This window comes from Lissotriton vulgaris, chromosome 5, assembly GCF_964263255.1.
Source record: "Lissotriton vulgaris chromosome 5, aLisVul1.2, whole genome shotgun sequence".
NCBI classification, from domain to species: domain Eukaryota; kingdom Metazoa; phylum Chordata; class Amphibia; order Caudata; family Salamandridae; genus Lissotriton; species Lissotriton vulgaris.
Window position 1 is genome coordinate 301,181,310 of NC_141693.1, and position 6,802 is coordinate 301,188,111.

A 6,802-nucleotide genomic window follows, 5' to 3' on the forward strand; every position below is an offset into this window, starting at 1 on the left:
CTCCTGCATAGAGGGCGTTTCCGTAGTCCAGCCGGCTGCTGACAAGGGCCTGGGTAACCGTTCTTCTCATTTCGGTGGGGGTCCACTTGTAGATCTTGCGGAGCATTCGAAGGGTGTTGAAGCAGGAGGAGGAGACGGCGTTGTCCTGCTTGGTCATGGAGAGGGTAGAGTCGAGGATGACTCCTAGGTTGCGTGCGTGATCAGTGGGTGTTGGCGTCAGCCACCAGGAATCGTCCCAGGCCAAAGGGGTGGATCCGAGGAGGAGGACCTCCATCTTGTATGAGTTCAGCTTCAGCCGGCTGTTCCTCATCCATTTGGCGATGGCCTTCATTCCTTCATTTTGGCAGAGTGGGGGTCCTTGGTGAGGGAAGAGGATCAGCTGGGTGTCATCGGCGTAGGAAATTATGTTGATGTCGTGGAGTCGAGCCACGTGGGCGAGCGGTGCCATGTAGACGTTAAACAGCGTTGGGCTGAGTGATGAGCCCTGGGGTACGCTACAGATGATCTCGGTGGCTTCGGAGTGGAAGGGGGGGGGAGGCGGACGCTCTGTGTTCTGCCGGAGAGGAAGGAGGTGGTCCAGTCCAGGGCCTTCTCTTGGATCCCGGCGTCATGTAGGCGTGTGCATAGTGTGTGGTGGCAGTCTGTGTCGAAGGCGGCTGATAGGTCCAGGAGGATGACGGCCGCAGTTTCTCCGTTGTCTAGCAGGGTCCTGATGTCATCGGTGGCGGTGAGGAGAGCAGTTTCGGTGCTGTGGTTGTTGCGGAAACTGGACTGGGACAGGTCCAGGATGCTGTTTTCCTCGAGGTAGCAAGTCAGTTTTTTGTTGACAGTCTTCTCGATGACCTTCGCCGGGAACGGGAGCAGGGAGATGGGCCGGAAGTTCTTGAGATCATTGGAAGGATTTCTTTTGCAGGTATTTGTTCAGCTTCTTCAGGTCTAGGGTTGGTCTCCATTCTCCCGATTTTTTCTTGACTAAAAGAAACGGGTGTAAAAACCTCATCCCACTTGAGAGCGAGGCACTTTCTCTATAGCTCCTTTTTGTAGCATACTCCTTGCCTCTTTCCTGAGAAGAGCTAGATGTGGTGGATGCTTCTTTAAAGGTAGTTGGGGGGAGGGGGGTTTACAAATTCCGGGGTGTGACGGAATTTGATAATTTCCAAAACCCACTTGTCTGAGGTCAGCTTTTCCCATTGGTTGAAATGACAACAAATGTTCGGCGTCTTGGTGTTGAAATGTGGCCGAATTGTTGCAGGTGTTGGGGAAATGTCACTGTTTTCTACCATTATTTCCGCCCTGCTGCGGCTGTTTCCTCCTGTTATGTTGTTTGTAAGTGGCAGTAGGGGCGCTCTGTAAGATTGTTGCTGCAGTTGAAAACCATATCTGTTCTGATAAGACTGGGGTTGGTACTTTTGGTATCCTCCACTGAAGTAATCGAAAATCCTTCTCAGGAGTCTCACTGATACTTAGTCCTTTTAAACCAACAAAGAAGAAATTGGCACAGAAGCTGAAATATAAAAGATACTCTTTAATAAACTCAAATGAGTGAGGCTATGTCACACAAAAGCCTTAGCAACTGAATGAGGCAGTCTAAGGAATAAAGAAAACTGGGGCTTTATATATGCTTAGAGTTACAGAGTAAGCATAAAACCAAGGGGCAGTCCTGGCTCATGTAAGCATGCAAAATGACTAAGATGGGCATACAAGATCTACTTGCTCAACAAAGTGAGAGGAGAGTTACTTCTCCATATAGCAGCAAAAATAGCCTGACAGTTATACTAGAGAAGCAGGTGCCTTCTACTAGCTAGGCCCTTCTGGGCATGTGCGAAGTGGATGATGCTGAATATAGTTTGTCTCTAGGCAGACTACAAGAGTAGTTAACAGAAAGGTAGGACAGAGCACATGGCAAACAAAATGGCTGCCAGAAATACAAAATGGCTTTCACAAAGCGGATAAGATAACTTCTAAATACAAGATGGCTTCAGCTAAATGCTAACCCATTGCTGTCAATTTACAACAGACAACAGTTTTAGCATTAAGCTGAAGACATTCCTATGATCCAGTAGGAACATAGAAAAGATTTACACAATTTTTTCATAAATTTATCAATATCCTATTTCATTGCTAAGTGGGCATTTTCCTGAGCTATAAGCAGGAATACAAAGAGAACAAAGCATCAGGTCATAATTAACATTCAGATAGCAGGAGAAAGTAACTGCCACTATTACAAATAGAATTATCATTTTTCTAGTCCTAAGCAAAAGCAAATCCTAAAATCATCTAGTTAAAACCTTCAGGGCTCCTATGCATTTCAGTGACTATTATATACTCAAGTGAGACAATGGTGATCCTTATCAATGCTCTCGGGTGAAATGGGAATACCTTTTATCAGAGTAGAGACAGAACTCTACTTTAAAACGATACCAGCAGAACAGTAAGACCAGTCACACAAATTCACTTCTGGTGGACCTTGTTGGATGCTAGGGGCGGAGCCACTAGAGGCTATTCCTCTTCCATGGCGGTTCAGTCAAATGGGAACATATCCAACACCCACTTTATACAGTGGCACTGGAAACACTTGTGCAACTATGCCAAAGTCCGTTCTAAGCCTCTTTGGTAGGCTTCTAGCGTCCATCAAATCTGCTTCCGTTGTCTTCTTCCACATTGGGCCTCTTGATACAGGCCTTCCATGAAAATAATGCTTCTCAGTATCTGTTGGAGTGCTCTCCTGGCAAACACTCACAGCTCACCTGAAAGTCTCAATGTCTCAATGCAGTGCACCAGTGTCTCTCTTCTGCGGCAGGCACTACAGATATTGTGCTCTTTGTTGGTCATGGGCACAGATCATCTCGTGCAGACCCGGGTACTACTTAAACAGAAAAAGCAATAAAATGTCATCTTCAGCTACATTCTCAGGCTCCAACACTCATTATTCAGAGTCTGAGGACGCTCGGGCTGCTCTTTCATTTTATGTTTTCCTTTCAACATGGGTACCACAATGTAGCGTCTTTTGCCAATCTTGGATCCTCCGGTGCACTGCCCTTCCGTTGGAGCAAAGAAAGGGGGGTGGCCAAAACTCAGGCCAAGGGGCTCAAGGGACCGCGCGCTGTCAGAGGTTACCAGCACATGACAGGTAGAAAACTGAAGCCTCAAACCAGCCCTGCCATCAACAACAGGGATCCTTCTCTTTCTCTCTTTTGCACTGAAACTCTGGTTCTGTGGCAAACAGGGAACCAGCTCCTCCTCCTTGTCTGATGTCCAACACCGTCTGATGGAGAAAGCACAATGCTTTGGAGATGCCATTGATGGCGCGCTGGCGATCGCTGTCCAGCCTTGCTACTTTCTGGGTGCTGGGACTGTAGGTCTAAGACATCTGCCCTTCATCTGTAGCTGTCACTGATGGGCTTTAGGACTCAGCTTTAATCATCGTTCTGCAGGTTATTATGACTCTTCCTTTTACTCTGGAAGATCCCGCAGAACCTAGTGATGTAGGAAATGTGACACCGTTGTTAGTTTCCTTCAATTTAGTACCAAAACAGTTCATTGTATTTAACAATGGGACTGCAAGCAGGTGGTCTGCAATCTGCGAGGGAGTGGCCATACGCCATGGGATTACTCTGGTCTAGAATGCATTGTCACTCAAATGCAAAGGAAGTACTTCTTGTCTCTTCAAATGGGTACTCTTCTTTATCCTCACTAACTTCAATGTGGGAGCATTTTCCTCTGTCATTTAAGGGTAGATAGCTACATAGGAAGTCTATCTGCTGAAAACTCTTTAAAAAAAGGAAATGTTCAACACTTTTGCTCATAAATTTTACATTACTTGGCCAGGACTGCAGACACTTCTAAAATGATTCTTCTTATTTACTTATTTATTTTAGTGTCTTATAAAGCACGAACTTGACCTGTGAGTGTATCAGAGTGCTTTACAGGGTATACAAGGTCTACAAACCAACATAAAATGCAGAGAGATACTAACACATCTTACCCTTACTCCTACATGTAAATAATTACAAACATAGCTTTAGTGTTCAGAATTGAGATAGGTGTGACAGATTTGTGGGCTATACCTACATTGTACACTTAGGACCATGCTCTTATGTTATAGGAGAAACAGGAAAATCTAAAACTACTAATTTCACAGGGGCTCTTATCTATAAAACAAGTTTTCCTTCAAAACATTTTTGCTAAGGATCCCATGGGCATCTTCCCTGCGTTGTACTTTTCATGATCCAAACTATGCAACATCAGTTCTAATAAGGACTGTCAGTTTATTTACACAGACTAGCTAATAAAGAACTAGCAATGCCCTTGCAAGACTACAATAATGGTGTTAACACCTAAGACTTGTAGAACAAAACTACCCAAATCTAATTCCCCATAAAGATCAAAAAAAGGGAACAGTCTAAACTACTGAACCTGTCATAATTTCATCAAACACGATGGGCAGTAATATAACCAATATATTTATTAATTTTATTAATGCTAACAATGTTTAAAACAGTATTACTGAATAGCCAATTAAATGTCTCATTGCTATTTCACAGACAGTTTAGACAGGCTAGAAAAAAATTGAGAAAAGGAGAGAGCAACGTACATATTACCTAGCCTTAACCTGTAGAGGAGCTAGCCTCCTTCCTCCAGTTTGACAGTAGGAAAAACGGAAGCAGGTTTAACTTCTGTCAACACTATCAACCCCTATATGTAGCAACTAGGCATAAACAAATATATAGGAGTTACATAGCACTTTTGAGAGGGCTAAAAATCCTTTTAGCAAATGTACAAATTTCATTGCCTCAGCTTTTAAGCATTAGTGGTGTATAAATATGGCAAAGCTTATCTGTTAATCAAAGTTCACATATACAATTATATCATGGTCTATCACATGAGTGCATAAAGTACCTGTTTATTCTGTGTGCAAATTTTCCATGCAGCTTTCTCTATTCAAACTCACTCTAGAGACAGAAAGCTGGAAAGCACTTATCGCCCTGTTTGTAGTTAAAATAACAACTTCTGCTTGTTTTTATACATTGTTTTCAATTATACGCAGTGTGGAATATGCTCTTGCAGCAAAATAAAGGTCAGCTATTTGTTTTATACCTAAATGTATGCATTTACTGAAGCCTAAGGCACTTTAAAAGCTACTGTAAATGAAACAAAATGCTGTTTAAATAGTGCTTTTTACCCAATGTCGACTTTGATATTTGGGGCACTTAAAAATGAATATCCTATATTTTTTTTGCATAATATTCATTATCAGAATGTTCTTTACATAGCACAGGAGTTAGAAATTGAAAATAATCATTTATACCTTTATAAATAGGTTTTACACGCCTGCGCAGAGTGATATTCCACATGCAAATGTCCTCATTATGCGGTACAACACAACTTAAATTAAATTGTAATGCTAGGAGGTCATACTATGAGTATTAAGCTTTATAAATATTTTAAAAACAAATTTAAAAGCACTTATTTTTTTAAAAATAATTTTTCATAATTAATAAAAAAAAAATTTAATTAAACAAATCAGTTTTGATAATTCCACATAGGAAAAGCAAGCTGCATCCCTTGACTGTCATATTTAGACGCATTCATTCACAAGCGTAAGCACAGAAGCCTAACTTGAAACATGAAAAGTTTTGCGCCACTTTTTATATTTTAAAAGGACAATTATTTAACATCAGAACCATGAATATGCTTATAAGAAAAAGGCTTTAAGAAAAGGAAATCCTGAATTGAAAATATTTTCCTGGTTTCTAAAATAATTAACCTAATTCTTTTATCCTTTTATTTTTTTTAAAAACAGCAGTCTGAAATGCAAGATTTTCACCCGTGTTTAACTGACGAAGTCCTGGCTGAGTGAACATTCCTGTCTATTCGTGGCCTACAAAAACGACAGCTGTTTGCTTAGCGGCAGTAAAACCTGTTCTCAGTGTTGAAACTTAAGCACGGTGGCAGTCTATTTAAAACTGAGACATTTCTTGTTTTAAAATGTGTGTGCAGTTAAGCAAAATCCAATTTATTGAGATGATGTGTTTTCCTGTTAATATCTAATACAATGTATCTAAGGAAAATGCTTTATAATGGTTTATTTATTACAAAACACACAATTTCGTTTTTTGAGGCCTTTTTATTCCTATTGAATGCGAATTCTAATTTTATCTTTTAAGCATTTAGCAGTTTGTACATGTACGTAATTTTTTTTTTTTTAAACCTTTATTGAGGAACATGAAGATACAATAGCAATCTTACAGCCATGTCGGGTCAGTTAGCAACCGCTCCAGAAACAGTTCAAGATGAATAAATACACGGCCCTTGAGCCGACAACCCTAGGGCCCGGCGGCAATCAAACAATCATGTTGTGTCGTACATTACATCACAGGAGGAATCAGGTTTTTGTTTTTTGTTTTTAAGAAAAAACCCCACCAACCAAAAAATAAGAAAATAACTGCAGAGGCTAAACTGAAGACAGAGACATGAGTGTTCCTTCTGGGGAGGGTGTACCACATCCACAGCTGTTTCATAGTCTATAGGAAGAGCATATGGGAGGGGGGGGAGGGTGAAGAGAGATAGCCTGCGATAAATAGACAAATCCAAACCAGAAGAAACATCACGCTAGGGGGAGTGCAGCACTTCCGGTGGAGGCTCAAATGTAGGGGTACAAATTTCGCCGCGGTATTGGTTCCACTGATTCCACACCCTTCCCCATTTCTTGGACCTGCCCCGGGCGATGTAAACTGTTTTTTCACGAAACATACGCCAGTCCATGTTTCTGGACCAAGCCGACAGGCTGGGAGCCCTAGAC